The sequence below is a fragment of the Hippocampus guttulatus genome, chromosome 18 (genome assembly GCF_054856545.1).
Source record: "Hippocampus guttulatus isolate MCC_2025c chromosome 18, RoL_Hgut_1.0, whole genome shotgun sequence".
NCBI classification, from domain to species: Eukaryota; Metazoa; Chordata; class Actinopteri; order Syngnathiformes; family Syngnathidae; genus Hippocampus; species Hippocampus guttulatus.
This window is the reverse complement of record NC_141278.1, coordinates 4,272,788-4,291,837: the sequence shown is the minus strand read 5'-3', so window position 1 is coordinate 4,291,837 and position 19,050 is coordinate 4,272,788. Positions and strand designations below refer to the sequence as shown.

Here is a 19,050-nt window from a genome sequence, read left to right as displayed (position 1 = left end):
GGAAACACACACAAGTTGTCTTTTTAGTTTTCATCTGGCGCGGGACTCGACGTCGTACAGGAAAAGAGACAGAAACGCTCGGAAAACTGCCGGTTGCCGTCAAAAGCCAGTGTCTTTTATTCCCTTATCGTCAGTGGTGAGCTTTTCAGAATGTCTTTGTCGCTCATCCCCAGACTCAAATAAAATTCCGTCGTGTCAATGAATATCACGATCCCGGATGAAAACCATATCTCAAATGACTGTCCCTTGACTTCAGCCCCGCACGTTTTCTCTACCCGAACACCTTATTTTGATATTTCACCCATAGTATAAACCCTCCACCCCTCCACGTCACGCTCCGTACGTATGAGTTTTTGTTTTATGATACGCATCAAGAATTCGTAGACCCCCCCCCCGGCCCGAAAGTGGGCAACGAAAAGCGCTTGGCACGATCACGCCGAGGCCCAGCAGGAGGACATGGGAATGCTAATTAGCACAATTTTATTTACCCGCCGGCTGTTTGTCGAGGGTCCGGGGCCTTTTCATTTGAACTGCACGGACTCTCATTAGCACAGATCCGCAACTCCCGCACTGTAAAATCTCGTTAGAGGCACTGCCGCCCTTCCTTGAATAACGCACGGGCCACGCAGGGTTGCGCCATCAAACTCGTAATCCCAGCGAATCTCAATTGGGGAATTTGGATCAATTCCGTATTGCAGCGTAACAGCTTTAATTTGTAACGGGTGCTGTCTATAGCTAAATGCCATTTTGGTGTACAGTAAAGGGAAGAACTTTTGGCAAAGTTGCCACACCCATGTGCAAAATTTGAAAAATGTCATGTACTCCTCTACAACGAAATTGTGTTTGCAGCAAGAAATTTTTCACAACGGGGGTTTTCACTGTAGCAAATTTGATCTCGGATGTAAACACACACACACATTAATGCATGAATATTTTTTCACACTAGTGGGTATTTTCGCCCATGTAGGTTTCGTTGTAGAGGAGTTTCACTGTAATTCCATCTTGACCCAAAGCAAATGGAGTGAGGTTCGCAACGATATGTGGGTATCCGGAGAACATGTGTTCAGCACACGGTTCCTCGGCTATTACCACAAAACATTCTGTGATCAAGTTGAGTCAGCCTTTTTTTTTTTAATGCCGCAACATAAATTTCTCCCTCGTTCATCTTTCCGCTCACAGCCGCCGTGCTGATTTTGACCCCCGGCGTACCTCTTCAGTGTTCCGAGGCAACGGCGGCGTACTCGCTCGCTCGCTAACGTCCACCTAATGGGATTTGTATGCAAATGATGCCCGAGTCACCCTTCACGCCGCCTGACAGCAGGAGACGTGTACACCCGTCTCGGTAGAACGCCGCGGGCTAATTCATGGCGCGCTCGAAACTCATTAGCATACTTTTGGGAGGGGAATCATTTTGCTTGTCTTCCCGCTTTGATGAGGAAAGTTTATGAAGAGATCGCAGACCACTGCGGCGTGCTAACGGTTTGACCCATCACATCTCTCCGTCTGTGTGTTGATCTTTTCTGGATGCCCAAACTAGCCCACCAAGTCCATTTATCTGCCTGTCTTTCCTTTTCTTCCACCCAACCAATTCCCTATTTATCTCTCATTTAATCTGTCGGTCGGTCCGTCGCCGCGTCCGTCACTCAGCGTGTCCTTCGGGCCCGTCTGCCGTCCGTTTTGAAGCCAACCGCCACCGGCCGGCCTAGAGATCGATCCATCTCTCCGTTGGTTGCTCGAGCCGCCTTTGCTTCTGTCAATCACTCTGTCCGTTTGTCCCGCTGGCCATCAGCTGATTCTCTATTAATATATACTATATAAAAGTGGTTAAGATGGCACGTCTGTCTGTTTTATGTGTTCTCTTGTATTATTTTGTCATTATATGTTCAGTGTTCTTTTGATGGCGGCGCGGGCACCCGCAGCGGCTCCTCTTGTTGTCTGTTTAAGAGGGAGGAAATTTCATCTGTGCTGTATGCACATTTGACAATAAAGTTGTGCTGGACTTGACTTGATATCAATCCCGTTGTACTCAACCAGACATCAATTCATTTAAATGTATAATCCCACTTTGGGCAATCTATCCATTCTCCAATCCGAGACTATTTGGGTCATTGGATGGTTCTCTTATTTTCCTCCACTTTTCCAAGCCCCGTATGTTTGTGTGTTGGTCTGTCAAAGTGTGTGTGTGTGTGTGTGTGTGCATGCGTGCATGTGTGTATTTATGACCAGGTATTTCTCTGTGCTGGAACCGCTTGTTAAACCATTTTCGAAAAAAACAGGTGCAGTTTGTCTGAATGACTTCTCTGTTTCTCGCACCACTCACCCCCTTAAACCTGTGCGCGTGTGTGCGTGTTTGCTTGTGTGTGTGTGCGTGTACGCAAGCGTCTAATGAGCACAACCTTCGCCGTCATGTCTGACGGCCGGCTTCCTGACAACACACCTAAGAAAACACTCGTGCAGCACATATGTGCAGGCGCACAGAGTCCCTAGCGCGCACACACACACACAAACACACACACTTGTACACAACACACACACACACACACACACACACATTCAGACACATGTACATTTTTAGAGGTGCACGTGTGTTTGTTTGGACAAGTAAACACTCTCTTTGGAAAACGACACAGCGCACACAGCTGGCAGATGAAAACATGACGTCTCCAGAGTGTCAACATTTTAGCGGGCGCCCTCTTCTGATTGATTGTCGTGTTTGGCAAAGTGACGGAATGAGGCGACGGAGGCTCAAAGTGCAAGATAAAGACCCCTTTCACACGCAGGTTTCGTCATGTGAGCAGGTGGCGGCAATGCATTTGCATTTCGTGGTTGATTGTTTGGCCACTATTTTATTTCAAGAAACAATTCTATGATGGCTTTTTTTCAATTGACTTTTATTTATTTACATTTTTTCCATCCATATAAAGTCCTGGAAAAAAAAAATTGCAAACCGTCCTGTTTTATTCACGAAGCACCATATTTGGCAGTACAGTGCCATAACTATGAAGATAAGAACTTGTGATTTTGGTGATTATCAAGAAAACCGTCAGCTGTCGAATTCAATTCTAATCAGCCGTTTTTGTTGTCATGAATAGATTGGTCCAAACACGAAATAAGGATGCCCCCCCCCCCCCCTGCCCCCATGGTTCTATATGTATAATTATCAGCCTGGTCCCCCCCCCCCAATTCCAAAATCTCAATGCTTTGGGCCAGAAGGTGATGTGACATCACACTTGTTAGAAAGCACAGAGATGTGAACCGGTACAGTTCTCTCCCTACATTTGGTGACTTGTTACAGGACGAAAATTAGAATAAGCAGATTCAAAGAGGGTAAAACATGCGTAGGCATCGCTGGCGTTCCAGATTGTCTCATTGTGAATTTAAAAAGAAAAAACCCCCCAAAAAAACCCTCAAATTAATATATCACACAGATGGGAAACGGCAGGGCCCGTTTGGTTAGAACTGTCCATCTGTTTGGGCTAGAACAAATAAAGGGCACAATCAAATCAAACAATCCTCACACACTGATGCTATTGCATCGTACGTGTGTGTACGATGGAAGCGGAATTCAGACCGACAAGCGGCCGTTGCCGCTCGGCTGAGAGGGAAGAACAGAAAGTGATTTTTAACAATAACACACACTTGCGTGTGTTTATTTGGAAGCAGAAGTACATTGTCAATACTTTGCCGAGCTCTCCCGATTGACACACCGTGTACCTCCCCGCGCCAGCAATCATTAATAATTGCTGCTTTGTATCGGGTACGCCTCCATAAAACTAATGCGGCATAATACAACAGGCCCGGCAGTAAATCCTCCCTAATGGCCTTCATAATGCGCCATCTCTTTTGAAAAAGAGATGACGATTTATTTCGGTGGATGTTTTTTTTTTGTCCCCTCTCTCTCTCCCCAGCAGTTGTGATTCACGGAAGCGGTTATGCACAAACCCGATTTTCCGTTCCGATTTTTTTTCTTTTTTCGCCACATTAAATTTGAGGCGAAGCGTGCCTGTCAATCAACCCAAGGGAACACAATGGGACGTCCTGGTCCCCGGCCAATTCCCATAACGTTAAACGGTGCAGATCAATAACAAATGTCCTGTTCACATCATTGATTTGATACCCGTCTTGACATAAACTGGAGTGGAATTGATTTGTTGACGGAATTAAACAAGTGGGAGAAGATGCGCAATTAATTACGTATCATTTTATCGCCTCTGACCCGAGCAGTTCCCCGATGGGGGTAATCAAGTTGAGCCCTGTACAAAGAGCTGCACTAATGAGCCGCGTCGCACCGACGGATGCCAACCAAGATCAATTCCAGCTTCTGTCTGCGGACGTTTACACTGGAACGACGCGCGCGATTGCTTCAGCTTGAATCGCTTTTTTTTTTTTTATGTACTTGATGCTAACCTCATTTCTCTATCCATCCAATCCGCGTAAATATCCACGCGAGCTCTATCGGAAAGCCGTTCACAATTTACCGCCCACAGAGCTACCACCAGTTTATCACGCGCGATATGAAGACGATGTATTGACACGTCACGCTAGGGTTTTCTGAATCTGAATCAGAATTTCCATGAGCACAAGAGCAGACTGCATTTTCGGTGTATTCGCAGAAGGCGTCCTTGTGCTGTGACACGCACACACACTGCAGTGAATGATGCCGCGCCGTGCTCTTATTGAGTACGTAAGCATAAATGTGAATGATGGCCCATGCTAGCGGCTGTTTGTGTGGATTGAAACACGGCGTCAATGACTTCTGGTGAGTCACGTTACTACACACCCATAAACAAATTACTAGCAAGCCTTGAAAAATACCAAATTGTTTGGCTCTGGCGGAGTTATTTGGGATTTTGAAATGATAGCGCCAGGTGTAATATGATGACATGCAATTGGAGCGCACGCACACACACACACACACACACACACACACTAGAAAAGTCAAAATCGGATAGAGAACTCAAGAGAAGGATTCACAAGTCTGACCTTTTTACAGCAGCAACATTTTATTCATGCGTGTGTGTGTGTGTGTGTGGGCGTGTGCGTGAAGGTCAATGAGAAGTAAAGTGCAGGATTCATGTTGGCAAGCGTGCAGTTTTTTTGTACTTTTGAAGGTTGGAGCATTTGGCGTCCCGCTTGCTGTTTTAACAGCAGTAATAATTTGTGCGGCGGATGACAAGGGGACACTTAACTCAAGCACCCGAGGGATGATTTTCACATTTTATCCTCGTTTACTCCACATTGTGTTGACAGTATATCATGCGGTGAAACACCTAATAAGACTCGTCTGCAGTGTATCCCATGTTCAGCTCTGAATGGGATTTTACACTGTAACGATGCCATACTAAGGGGTGGGGGGGTGTGAAGAGGCTAGCGCCATATGGAAGTGTGGCCCGGAACGTGAATGTGTGGAAAATGAGTGCCCATGATGACAATAAGAGCATTTTCTCTCGTGAAAGCAGTACTTCACACGCTATACTTCATACAGTAGTTTGAGGGCAGATCTGTGCGTGTGGTGCAAGCAGCAGGACGCATTGACACAGTTTGGTAGAATCTAACGCACTATAATAGCTCTGGATTGAAAGTGGCAGATCTTCCCCCGGCCTTGAGTCTTCAAAGGGTGAGGAGTTTTAGTTTATTTTCGTTGCAGTTTAATAATATTACGCGGTGGTTAACGCTTCTGTATGTTGTGCCACAAGATGGCGCCAAACCCCTGTCTAAAAAGGAAATTGGTACGGTACTTGGTGTCAAGAAAGTATGTTGAAGTGATACATCTTGATCGAGAGACAAGCTTTGGGGAGGAACTTTGTTTAGCCTGGGTTGTTAGTGGAAATTATGTCGAGTTGATCGTTATGTTTTTGAAATTTAAAAAATGTAATTATTATTATAATTTATAAAAAAAATAATTTAAGTTTCGACTTATTTTTTTTAGGGTGATGTTGTGAAATGAGTTTCATATATCTATAGGAACTATTTTGTAAGCATAGTTTGGAGGTCTGTTTGGAGTTTAAATGACTTTATTTGGTCTTCTATAGGCTATTATATATTTCTTTGGGTGGGTGGGTTTTGGTGGGGTTTTTTTTTCATGAATTGCAGCAGATTTCGATCCTTATCCCTTGTGAATAACAGGATTACTGTCTTGTTTTTTCGTTGAATTTGACTTTACAGTGGTTGACGCCTGTATATGCTGAATTTTAAAAGAAAAAAAATAGATGCATTACTGTACATGTCGTAGGACTTGATTGGACCCTACCCACTGGAGCTCATCACTGGTTGCCACGGTTACCACATTCCTGCTTCGACGAGGTGCTTGAGCTTCATCTTGCTTTTTGAGATTCACTCAGTACACCAGCGCCCTAAAAATCTCGGCAAGCGTTGCATTTCCATTCCATTTGAATGCATTTTTTTTTTGCCATGCGCATCCACAAAAAAGACAACACTCACCAGGTCATATTGATTTTTGTTTTCCTTTATCCGCATCCTCTTTCGTATTTACGCTCCAATTGTCAAATTGCCTCATCGTAATCGGAAAATCCGGAGCACTTTCTGCGACATGCGACAAGGTGACAATTGCGAACACGTGGGCTGTTTATTCAATAAGGGGGAGGAAAAAAAACTAAACAAAACAAAACACCACTGACACACACAAAATGCCCCGACTGCCATCTATATTGTCATATATGCTGAGCCAAGCAGCCTCTGTTCAGCTTACAGACTGCTGACCCCGAATATGTGGGTGGGCTTCATACGTGACCTCAATTTAGTTGCTGCTCGATATGAATGGTGACTTATTTGTCCTCCAACTTGTTTGCACTCCAAGAAGAGACGCAACAACTACGACAATGATTTTTTACTGACACGTCGCAGCAAATCATAGTCATGCCTCGGGGATGTTCGCCAGTCACCATGTGGATGACCGTGCAGAATTGTCAGTTGCTTTTTTTTTTATGTGTGTGTGTGTGTGTGTTTGTTTTGATTTCTGGTTGCTTTCTCTCTTTCTGTTTTTGTTCCCATGACTGTTGGGTGAAGATGTACTCTCGACTGTTAAATTGGCATTTTGCACTGGCCACTTCTTGATGTGGTTCAATTCCCCCCCAAAAGACGATTCGATGTAACAAAATGTTGGATATGGATAAAACATACAATACACTTGTACTTGGAAGTAAAATGTCTTGTCGATCGTTTTGAACCAAGCTAGCAAAGACAAAAAAAAAAACAAAAACTCATTGTGAATAAGAATATGCAGAAACATTGTAATGATTTAGTGGCGTTGCACCGTCCAACTTGTGTCTGTATATCACCAAGCTGTGTTTGGGTGCCAATTTCTGCCTGTGGCACCCAATTTAATCATTGTGCCACTTCACATGCCCTGCTGCGTGTGTCTGCCTGTGTGCGTGCGTGCGTGCGTGTGTCTGTGTGTGTGAGAGAGCCGAGTAATTGCGCTTTCTTTGTTTAGGTGTCAACAACACACGGTGGGCTACTTGTTTGCATATTGTTAATTTCCCCCTCTCCCTGGGCCCTGCTGTGCATCTCTGCGTGTGTGTGTATGTGTGTAATGCTGCTGTATATTATGAATGTTGCTTATAATGGAAGCGACTTTTTTTTTTTTTTTAAGGTGGTCTTGGTGTAAAAGTTTTGAGCACCGTTTTTCTTGAACGCATGATCATTTCTGATGGCCTTCCTTTCAAATCTTAATTGGCGCGTAGGTTTTAGTATGCCGTTCCTCGGCTGTCCCGATGAAAATGAACAGCCACGTTCCCAAGGCGCTTTGACTTGGACCTCTGCGGCCACCGTATTGGCAATTAGGAGGCGACTCGGTGTGAGTAAATGTCACTCTGTCTGCCACTGGCCTCATTAAATAAAACCTTAATTCAGACGCCACACCGTGCACTGAATGAGGGGGACTCAGGCTGGATTTATACTGCAGTTCCAATTTGGCGTCGATATCAGAATGGATGGCCCAGAGACTCCAGTATGTCTATTTCGCCCTGGAATAGTAACAATTTGAAAATACAATCTAATGAGATTTGTTCGTGCAGTCGTTGTGCATTTTACGTCTCGCCTTGTATGTTTGTACAATTTCTATTGGGGGGGATTGCTGAAATGCTAACATGCTAACAGTAGATATGCTAACACAGCAAAACCTGTGAGTAGAAAGCAAATCATATTCTGCTAAGAAATGCCTTTTTTTTTTATCTTCTTCATTGTAATTTGGGATTTTCTTCAAATATGAAGACCTGAGACTGAGTTGTGATTTGCACACATGGGACTTATTCCCACCTCTGGTTATTCATTCATTCCAAAAACAAAACAAAACAAAAAGAACCAAGATAATGTCACCTCCTGCTATTAGATTTGGCCCAACAACAAGCCAGACAGATCCCGTCTTCGTTTTGCCGACATTTTAATGCGTTTTCTGCGCTTGTTTGTCTGCGCGTGTGCGCTCAGCTTGGCAAAATACGTTTCATAAAGTTTGTTCATAAACTACACTATTCACGGGAGACACACACACACACACACAGGAGGAGGCGGCGAGGACGAGGAGAAAAAAACATCTTATCTTCAAACACTGTGGCTTCCACTCCTATGAGATTCTTGTGGTGTTTGTATGTGTGTGTTCAGATGTGGTTTTGTCGGAAGAGAACAACAAGCCTTTTTAAGCTTCATGCAGAAAGTCTTCAAATCCCCAAATGGATTGATAATTACAAACAGGACACAAATTATATACTCTATATACATATGAATGTGTGTGTGTGTGTGTGTGTGTGCGCGCGCATTTGTGTATTTGTCATGGGGCTTGAGCTGAACATGTTTTATGAATTTAGAAGGAGAAATAATTACAAAGGGCCCACAGATATAGTCAGATTTGCGTGGTGGGGCTGCGAAAAACATGAAAGACGTGAAGAAGAGCAGCGAGATACTCACATATTCTTGGAAAGGGAACAAATCAACAACATGAATATGCTCACAGATTGAAAGGAAAGTGTGATGGAGGGCGCAAGGATGTTTAGAGACCCTCCCCCCCTCTCTCCCGCCCTCCTTCCCCCTTTCACCCTCTCGGCTTGCTTGCTTGAGCCTGTGAAACAATGATGAATTGCTTTCCCTGATTGTATCAAGTATGTTGCCACAAGAATTTAGTCGGAAATGTTGCGCAAAATGGCACCGAACCACATCTGGATGGGACTATTGACCATAAAATCTGTGTCACTTCGCCTGAGCGACCCCCCACACTGCAGAAAATGACAGACGCCATTTGAACAAATGTGGCCCGCGGCTGGTATCTTACCACAAAAAGCTTACTTTTCACATCAAATTCTTTTTTTTTCTAAAGAATATTTTGACGTCCTTTTTAATCGAGCCTGCATGTTGTACATGCCAACGAAATTGAGTAAACAGTAACCAAATGATGCACATTCAGATTGGAGCAGCCAAAAGGTCTGAAAATACTGCAATGTGCATGCCGGGCCAGTAGTTGGCGATGTCACGTGCACCACAATTATCTGTAAATTTAAAAAAAAAAAATTTTTTTTTTTTACACCAGTCTGACAGGAATAGTGTTTTTTTGTCCAAAATCCGACAAGATTCTCCCCTGTAAAGACCCTTTTCACGCCATTGATTTTCTTTTCAAATTTGAAGTATACCGTGATTAAAAAAGTTCACGCTTTGAAGTTTGAAGTTTACTGTAATATTGACACATACAAACAAATTCACATTTTACATTTAAACAATAGTATATTTAATCACACAAAATCATTTCCTTGAACAAATAGCCGCTCGCTTAACGCTAACATACGAGGCGCTAGAGGAATTCCTCACTGGAATTGGCGTCGCTGTCATGGCAGTTACAAATCTTCAACGCATACAAACAGCAGCAATACTGACAGGCAGACATTCTCTCGCCTCTGCAGAAATGGCGACCGTTGATAGAGATTCAGTTAGTGCGTTTCTTTTATCCAAGAAAGTAATCCAAGTAACATCAACGGGCAGGATGTAATCTATTACAGTTCGGACTTGCCCAACGGTGGTCACATTTCACGGATTGGGTAACCTGTGGAGGTTCCGAATCTTTGCACCGGGGGCAACAGGCACACACACACACACACACACACACATGTCCACTCTCCCCCGTGCTCTGTTGCACGTAACACAAAGACATCCATCTAGTGTGTACAGGGTCCTTAAGGCCTTTACTTGTTTGCTGTGATGGAGTGTTGCACACCTCTGTGTATTTCTCAATTCCCCCCTGCCTCCATCCCCTCCCTCTCCCTCTCTTGTTTTTTTTTATGTTCCTCCTCGCCGCTCACTTAATCACGCACTTCCTCTCGACCTCTCACTTTGTCTCCCCCCCTTTTTGTCCGACCGCAGCCACTAACCCCTGTATCACGCTCAAATCACGACGGGGAGGGATTGAAATCATTTGCCTTCTCACTCAAGTGAAAACCGCCGAACGGCAAGTCATCGTAATTACATCCGAGGTGAAATCGAGTCAGCGTCTTTAATCCTTTTCGCCGTTGCTAACCAAAACGGCAGCACCTACCGACGCGGTCAGATGCATTAACTGTGGAATCAAGTGTCCAGGTAGCGTCTGACATGTGCTCTCACTCCACAATGTCACTCCATGTTTTTTTTGTGTTATTAACTCTATCAAGTCCGTCTCACGTCTTTTGTTTTGCCGCCGTTGCCGTTCGGGTGGGGCGAGCACTGACACCGGATTTCGGCCTTATGTATCGCGAACCCCGCCAATAACGGCAATATCGGTTTAAAAAGAAAAATCTGCAAGCGAGTCCTCAAAAGTGAACACTACTACCAGTGACGGTCTGGAAAAAAAAAGTGGTATCGGAACAGCCACAGTTCCTTTATCCTCACTATTTTCAGTTTGTTTTTCATTTTGTTTTGACATAAATTGTACTAGACTATTCAAGTAGCTCATTAATTGGATGCCTCAGTACAGTAAATAAATACTCCTGACCGCGATTCTATTCTTCTCGACCAAATATAAAGAATCACCGCCCAAGTACAGTTCAGTTGTATTTAACTTTTAAGTTCAATACAGTTGCCATGTCAAACTCTTTCCCCAAACAAAAACAAATGCACATTAACACTCGCGAACACCCCGAGTTGTCTTTGTTCGTTTGGAAACTGGTGCTCAGCCTCATTAAGTGAAAGAAGAAGGAATATTGTTGTAAAAAACAAAACAAAACAAAACAAAAAAAACCCCAACAAAAATAAAAGTTGTTTGTTTAGTGTTCGAGGGGTTTCATTCCAATTGTTTGTGTTTGTTCATTGCCGCAGGCCCCGTTGCAGTGCTCTGATTTACATGGCTTGTGTTTGTGCGCCGGGGAGTGAAAATTGAAACCATTTAAATTGGAGACAGCATATTGACGATACGTATACGGCGCAGCGCGGGGGGGGGGGGGGGGAACAGTATATATTTATATTTTTTCCGTTGCGGATTCGAGCTTTAAAAGAGTCAAAACGCATCGACCACCCAGCACTCGCCGTCTTTCAACACTCCTTTTCGCCTCCTCTGTTGTTTTTATTGTGTTTGCCGTCTCTTTAAATCCGCCTCGTTTCATACTCTTGTCATCTCAAGTGCGCTTCTAAATCCCTTTTCTATCTCCGCCTCGGCTTCTTTATGTGGCCACGTTATCCTAAAGCCACATCATCAAACCGCTATGTTAATGAAAATTGATTTTTTTTTCCAGGCTGGGGGAGAGATTTCCCTGCCACTTCTTTTTTTTTTTTCCTGCGCTGTCTCAACATAAAAATAAAAATCCTCACGGGCGATGTATGTGTGTGGAACACCGTTGGATGAAAGTGGGCCAGAAATGAAAACACGCTTTCGAAAATGTTGACATGTGTTTATTTCATATAAATTCATCATCTTGATAATAACATATTTCCCCACGGACATGATTTAATGTGTTTTTAGGAGAAAAAAAACACTCAAAATGAAATGACATTTTGATTTTTTTTAACAACTATAGGGCGAGCCCTGCAGCAACAATTTATCATAATAAATGTATTTGAAAAGTCAAAAATATTCACCCCTTTTGATATTGGATTTAACCTTTTCTTCATCTAAATGACAATGCTGACTTAAATGTCAGTTACATGTCATAACTGCAGAGGGGGGGGGGGTTAAAAATGTCAGAACAAACAATATAAAAAGGAATAATAATAATGGGGGGGATATTGCATTCAGAATAAAACATATTTAAATATGAAACACCAGACACTGGTGCAGAGTTACACTTCATCGAGGGATCCTAAAATAAAAAAAATAAAAAAAGCGAATATTAGAATCACATTTATGTGATACTGTTGCCCCTTATGTCACTCGAATACAACATAAAATGTAATTCAACTTGACCCCCCTAAAAAAAAAATTACATTGAATTAAAATACATGTTGCATGTAGACAAAAATATAATCAAATGTATTTAAAATGTTGATGTCATTGAGAATAAAATGTTTTCAAATGTAGGTGAAAGCAAATGAAATCTTATCCTATTTGTGAGTTTCCTCTTGGGGTGAATAAAGTTTTACTCGATCCACCCATCCATGCTGACACCCAACCCAACCCACTTGCCCATCTTTCAAGTGCATATGTAAAATGCACTTGAAAAATGCAAAGTATAAAATAGAGGCAAAAGTAATATATTTAATAATAATCGTATAACCATATTTAAATGTCAGTCTTTCTGTGTGTGCCTAGTGAAAAGCAGCTGGCATGTCTCTTTGCTCCGATCCGCCCATCAATGAGAGCCTGGTGGAAAATCCATCTGGATCACACGGTACACACACACACACACACGCACACACACTTAATGATCACAGACACAGAGTCTGTTAAGAACTTTTTTTTATTTTTTTACTGTATGGAATTTGTGTGACTAAATTTGGTGCTAAAATTGACTCGACGCTGCAAACTCAATGACCTCAACGAGGGTAAGATACATTCAATACTGCAGAAGAACACCATGCGCACACACGCATGCATACAGGTGCACGGGGCCCAATGAAAATACATCATCGTAGCATCGTTTTTGCCTGGGCCGACGACAATCAGGGTCGGATGTCAAGTTCTGTGACACACAAAGTACTTCAAGATCATGCACACACGCAGGGGCACGCATTTATCCGACCATTGCGCTTAGAACGTACCCCCCAAATTAAAATGTGCCAAAATGATAAAGTTGGGGTGTCACGTTATGTGCCGCACAACGCTGTAAAAACTCGGAACACATGCACACACACATGGACATAATCCATCTGCTCACCGTCACCCTCTGATTGGCAAATCTAGATATTGTAGAAATACAACTAACTCACTATATGTGAATATATACTCTACAGTAAACGTGTGTGTGTGTGTGTGTGTATGAGAGAGAGAGAGACCAGCGTTTGGGGTGTGTCTTTGTGAATGGTTTGTGAGTGGTGATAGGGGGGTAGGAAGGATCTGGCATGGCGCGCTAGTCATTTCCCTTCTAGACTCAACATCACACGCACACACACACACACACACACACACGCACGCACGCTGAGTACAAGCGTTGGAATATCATTACGGTAAGAGCTGCAGTGAGCGGGCCCCTGACACAAGTGGCCCTTTGTTCCAGTGTAGACACACACGCACACACACACACACACACACACACACACACACATTCATACACACACACACGCACACACACACACACATACGGAGTCAGGCCTTCCATATCGCCAATATATAATTGCATCTATTACATGTGACTCAAATATAACTTTACATGTCTTCTTTCCCCCACCCCACCCTCACCCCCCCCTCCTCTTCCTGTCCAAGTGCTCCATGTTGAACAAGAAGCATTTGAATGTTTGTGTGCCAAGGCATAATGCTGTATAAACATTACCTCAACTAACGAGCGAGCGGTAACCGCTCGCCTCCGTGCGTGCACGCGTGTGTGCGCGGGTGTCTTTCACGTCACCGTTTTGTACAGACGGCCTTTTGTTCGCGTTACTTTGGCTTCAGACTCGTAGTATCGCCGCTATATTCCTGATTTAATTCGTTTTCCAAATGATTTTTAAAAAATTGTTTCCAAGGGTGTTTATTTACTCGGCTGCAAATGTGGGGAGGCTTCTATATGTATGCATTTATCTCATAATGGTAAACTGTCTCTGGTATAATACAATTGATGTCATGTGAAACTGGAGTTTGAAACAAAACAAAGACCACCAAACAGACACACAGCAACATGGAGCGACCATATATGAGAGTCTCCTGGAACGCTAATGATCTTTCAAATATATCGTCTCCACATAAGTGGAATGTCATCTTTAATCTTGCGAAATGAAATCCAATTCCACTCCAGTCCTCTAGGTGGCGGAATACACTCCATCCTCTGAGTCATTGGTCCTCCTGGCCCAAGAGCGAGTGAAACTAAATTCCCCAAATTGTTCATTTCACCAGATCTTCACAAAACAAAACAAACGAAAAAAAAAATCCTGACAAATTCACAAACAAGCTCATGAATAAAAGTTGGTCAATAAACGAGGTCACAACAGGAACGGGAACAGAGCGCACTCCTGCTGGCGTTTCGAACGCACCCAAGTATCAAGAGGACAAAGTTACGTTCACTATTGATTAGTTAAGTGTTGGAAACGTCTCTTTTCTTTCAGCCGCGACTTTATGGATCGGATATCATTGCTCGCCGTGCTCCATAAATTGTCTCAGGAGTGCTTTTTGCTTCCAACTGCACAACACGCCGCGCACGCAAGTAATACTGTGGAAGTGACAACCTTGAAGAATATGGGCAACACGAGTCGCCGTGTATTTGTGTGTGTGCGGGTATGTGTGTGGGGGTTCACAAAAGAAACATTTGATATATTTACAGATATCAATTGCATATTAAAATTTCTAATAAAAATTTGAATTAAATCTTTTGTTCCTACTTTCTCGCCATAAGAGTCAAAACTAAGTCTGTTTTTGTCTTTTGCCTCAACCCCACCAAATTCCTGGGCGAGCGAGCGTCGATTTATGTCATGTTCCTTCTTTCAAATTGTGCTTTCCAATGTGGTGATTTGAAGGCTATAGTTGAGTTGTGCATCTGCTGAAATCGTCCTTCACGATCGTTCGACATACATAAAAAAAAAAGAAAAAAGAAGAACAAACGCAACCCCAGAGATACAATTATAACTAATAGCACCTCTCTTATTTTCATTCCCTAAACAAGATGTTCCGCTTGACTTACTTTTTCTTCATTGCGGTGGACCCTAGCATAAAAACGCAACATGTGGCATTACTTTGCTTCACACAGCATCAAACATCCATGCTATTAATGTTATTTGTCCTACTCCGAAGTTATAAATTCACATGACAAGCTTTTTTTTTTTTAAAGACGCTACTTAATGGGAGATTTATTTTTTTTCAGGACCCAGAACGTTTTCAGTTCAACGCCTCTGAATGAAGCTTCGTGGCTTACCCCATCATTGGCTGAATCCTGGAAAAAATCCACAGAAAATACCTTCCAGGTAAGCATCGCAATTTTATTTCTCTAAAAGTGGACGGCGTACTATTCATGGTAACGGAAAACATAGTTAGCTAAACTAAACCGGCTAGCTACGTGCTCCCGCTTGCTGCGTTTGTAATTGCGTAATTGTAATTAGAGAGCTAATCAGCTTTACTGGAAGAGTCTCAATCCCTATTAATGTGATCCTTCATCTCATTTGCCATTTAGCGATTTAGCTTCCTGCTAACACTGAACCCAAACGTAAGGATTAGCTGCTAACTTGCTATCTGCCAAGCAGACGAACAAATAAACCAGCTACCCGACATGTTAACCGACTGCCAAGAAACTAACTTGTGGAATAATCAGCGGTCGACAGACGGACAAGTGAGCCATCCACGCAACTTCCTAATTAAGTGCAAAGAAGCATTACTTATTCCACAAAGTGATCGCATTGGCGTTTTCTAAGTTTTCCGAGCCAAAGTGAAAATGAAGGTTGATCGTGTTCATGCATAATGACATAAATAATATTTCTCCGAGGATGGACGCCGGCAAGTTGCTGATCGTAACCAGCACTCGTGATGGAAGGTCCGACTGTGCTACGTCGCCGCCCTCCGCCTGGCATGCTAACAAGCACTTACACGTAAGAGCCCCCTAATCAATTTGGTCTTGAGTGCTTTTGGTTTTAAAAGGGGCTGAATAAGGAGGCGGGAATTTGCATTTAAAGTGACTTGCTCACGTTGGTTCAACACTTGAAGATGAAAAGGAAAAGGAATTCACAGCAGCACGTGGACGTGTCGAGTCCAGGGGTCGGGAACCTTTTCCCTGTCAGTCTCAAATCGTGAATTGTGATTCAACGCTGATAAGGGTGTATGTTAGAATTTTTTTTTTTTTTTTTAATGTTAATGGTTTTTCTGGGCGGTGGTTAGCGCTTTGGCCTGACAGCGTAGAGGTAACGGGTTCAATTCCAGCTACGGCTTCCCTGTGTGGAGTTTGCATGTTGTTCCTGGGCCTGCGTGGGTTTTCTACGGGTACTCCGGTTTCCTCCCATTTTCCAAAAACATGCATGGCAGGTTAATTGAACACTCCAAATTGCCCCAGGTTGTGAGTGTGAGCATGGATGGTTGTTCGTCTGTGTGCGCCCAGCTGGCAAACGGTTCAGGGTGTCCCCCGCGTAGTCCCCCGAAGACGGCTGGGTGCTCCAGCACCCCCCGCCACCCTTGTGAGGATAAAGCGGATACGAAAATAGATGGATGGATGGATCGTTTTTCTGGGCCCGTTCCTCTGAGGGGCCTGGTTTGGATCGGAGTTCATGTAGGCAAAGGCTGTTTCTTTTTCTCCATCAAGAACACACAGTCTGGTCCCGTGAACTCGCCAAGTACGGTTTTCCGCAGAACGTACCCGAGAACTAAGGAGTGAATTCTGAATTATATCTGCCTGCGACGGAATGAAACTCGAATCCATTCATTCAGACAAGCGCTGTAATTAGTGCTAAGTAATCGTTGCGCTCCTGTTATTTGGGATAAACAACCACTGCTTGTAATTAGCCCATCCATACCCCCCCCCCCCCCCCACCTCCCCGCCCCTCCAAGCACCCTCCATCGCATTCCCGCCTGTTCACTACTCTTCACTCATCATCGTCACCATCCAACATTAGAATTCCGCTCTGCGCTGCACTTACAGAAACTTGCGTGCAGAATCCATTAGCGGCACATGAAAGCACTCTGGCTAATTAAGGAATACACATCCGCTAATGTTCTGCTGTGGTGCGTTGGGATGGACGGGGCGGTGTTTTTATGAAGTTAATGCAACATTTGTTTAATCAGAAGTTTTATTTCTTTCTTTTTTTAAAGGGAAAAGTTTCCCAAATGTAAACCAATGGTTGGCCGTTTCGTTTTGGTTTGATGGATAATTAGTTGCATGACTTCAAAGTGCGAAATTTGCTCCTCTCCAAAAGTATTGGGGGAAGTGAAACGCGTTCCTCCGATTGTGCCGTACCCTGAAAAAATAAATATGAGAGAATATCAGATTTGGCCTGCCGCATAAAAAAAAAAAAAAGTGGCCCACACAAGGTGAGTCCAAGAAAATCTGTCCCCAATCTGCAAAATCAAAAGTTTTAAATTTTTTTTAAAAAGTAATTTAAAAGGAATTACTGGCCTCATTCTAAGCCGCATGGGGAACTAGCAATTAATCCATTTTTCTGTTGTAAAATTATTGAGCCTTAAATGTAAGTTCTGAACTCCTGTTTAGATCTGGACCTTATGTTCATCAGAATAATTCGGTAAAGTTATGTCATAGTGCAACTTCCAACAGCTGATTTTGGGGGTCTTTGCACAGCAAGCTAGTCGGTTCTGATCAAGTGGATCAAGCTCTCCATTTTGTCTCCATTGCTCGTCAACGCAATTGATCACCAATCAATTCCACATCACTAGATATACTTCGCATTATGGCCGCCCCGTCCGACAGTCAAAACTCACATTTCTCATCATTTGTATGTGTTTCAATATTAACCGTGGCTCACTCTCTGGCAGTTCCAATTGATTCTTTCCATTATTTCATTATGACGAAGTAGTTTCAAAATCTCAATGTTGAACATGTGGAGGAATGACATTGGCGGGTCCCTGGGAACCGAACATGAATTTAAAAATAATGGTGAAAGGGAACCGTCTTATCTAATCCAATTACCGTAGGTGTTATTCAGTAATTCTTACCTTGGAGCTTTTCATCCTTTTTGCTTCTTATGGCTCGTACGTCTCATCTTGCTCTCTCTCTCTCACTCGCTTTCTCTCGCTCATCTCTCTATTATCCAATCATGCGTTTGTGTGAACCTCTTAACCCTCTGGAGGAAGGCACAAAGGCTGGAATATTGGATTTCTGCAGCTAATTGGAGAGACAATTGGCTCTTTTTCTTCCTCCTCCTGGTTTTATCGGCGCCTCGTACGGATATCTCCCATGTCCTTTCTCATGATTATTCTTGTTTTGTAAATTGCACTGCATTGAATACTCATAAGGTGCTCTTTTCACAATTCTGTAACAATCATTCTTCATCCCTCGGAATGACTCTTAATTGAGAAAGTCTCGCAAACCCATTTTTAATTTTTTTTTCTCCGAATGAGTTCCAGTTGCCTTGTAACTTCAAATTGAATATTGTTGAGGTTACGAGGTTGACTCGTGATTTGTTTGACATTGAGCTCAATAAGTGAATCTGGGTCCCGGTCCAAAATTGGCTCCGGTCGGATCGGACGCCGCCTACATCCACCCAAAAACTCCGAGTTGGCAGCCAAAGTCATTGGCCTTTTTTGACATTGTGTGGTTGAAAGAAGTCAAAACTTTGTGGCGGCAGTCTGGTGCCAGACACGGCTGTAATGGGAAAAAATGTTCCCTCAGAAAGAGACCATTAATCACTGTTTACATAGGACAGCTGAAATTATGAGAGGAGGAATTTTGATGAAAACTCAATTCAAGCTATCTAAACCACTTTTTTTTCTTTTTTTTTGGTGACTATTATTAAACGAAATAAACTGTCAGCCATAGACTGGGTATCTTGCCAACGCATCCCGCCCAG

At 43.2% G+C, this 19,050-nt stretch overlaps 1 protein-coding gene across 3 annotated transcripts in view; it reads left to right on the top strand.

Moving 5' to 3' along the window:
* The window catches only part of trps1 (trichorhinophalangeal syndrome I), a 144,481-nt gene that overhangs the window by 24,865 nt on the left and 100,566 nt on the right, over positions 1 to 19,050 (top strand). For all 3 annotated transcript variants that reach the window (XM_086136942.1, XM_086136941.1, XM_086136945.1), the window contains exons 6-8: positions 12,716 to 12,794; positions 15,411 to 15,510; positions 16,026 to 16,128. The gene's annotated coding sequence lies outside the window, so the exon portion shown is untranslated. The remainder of the gene's footprint in view (positions 1 to 12,715; positions 12,795 to 15,410; positions 15,511 to 16,025; positions 16,129 to 19,050) is intronic.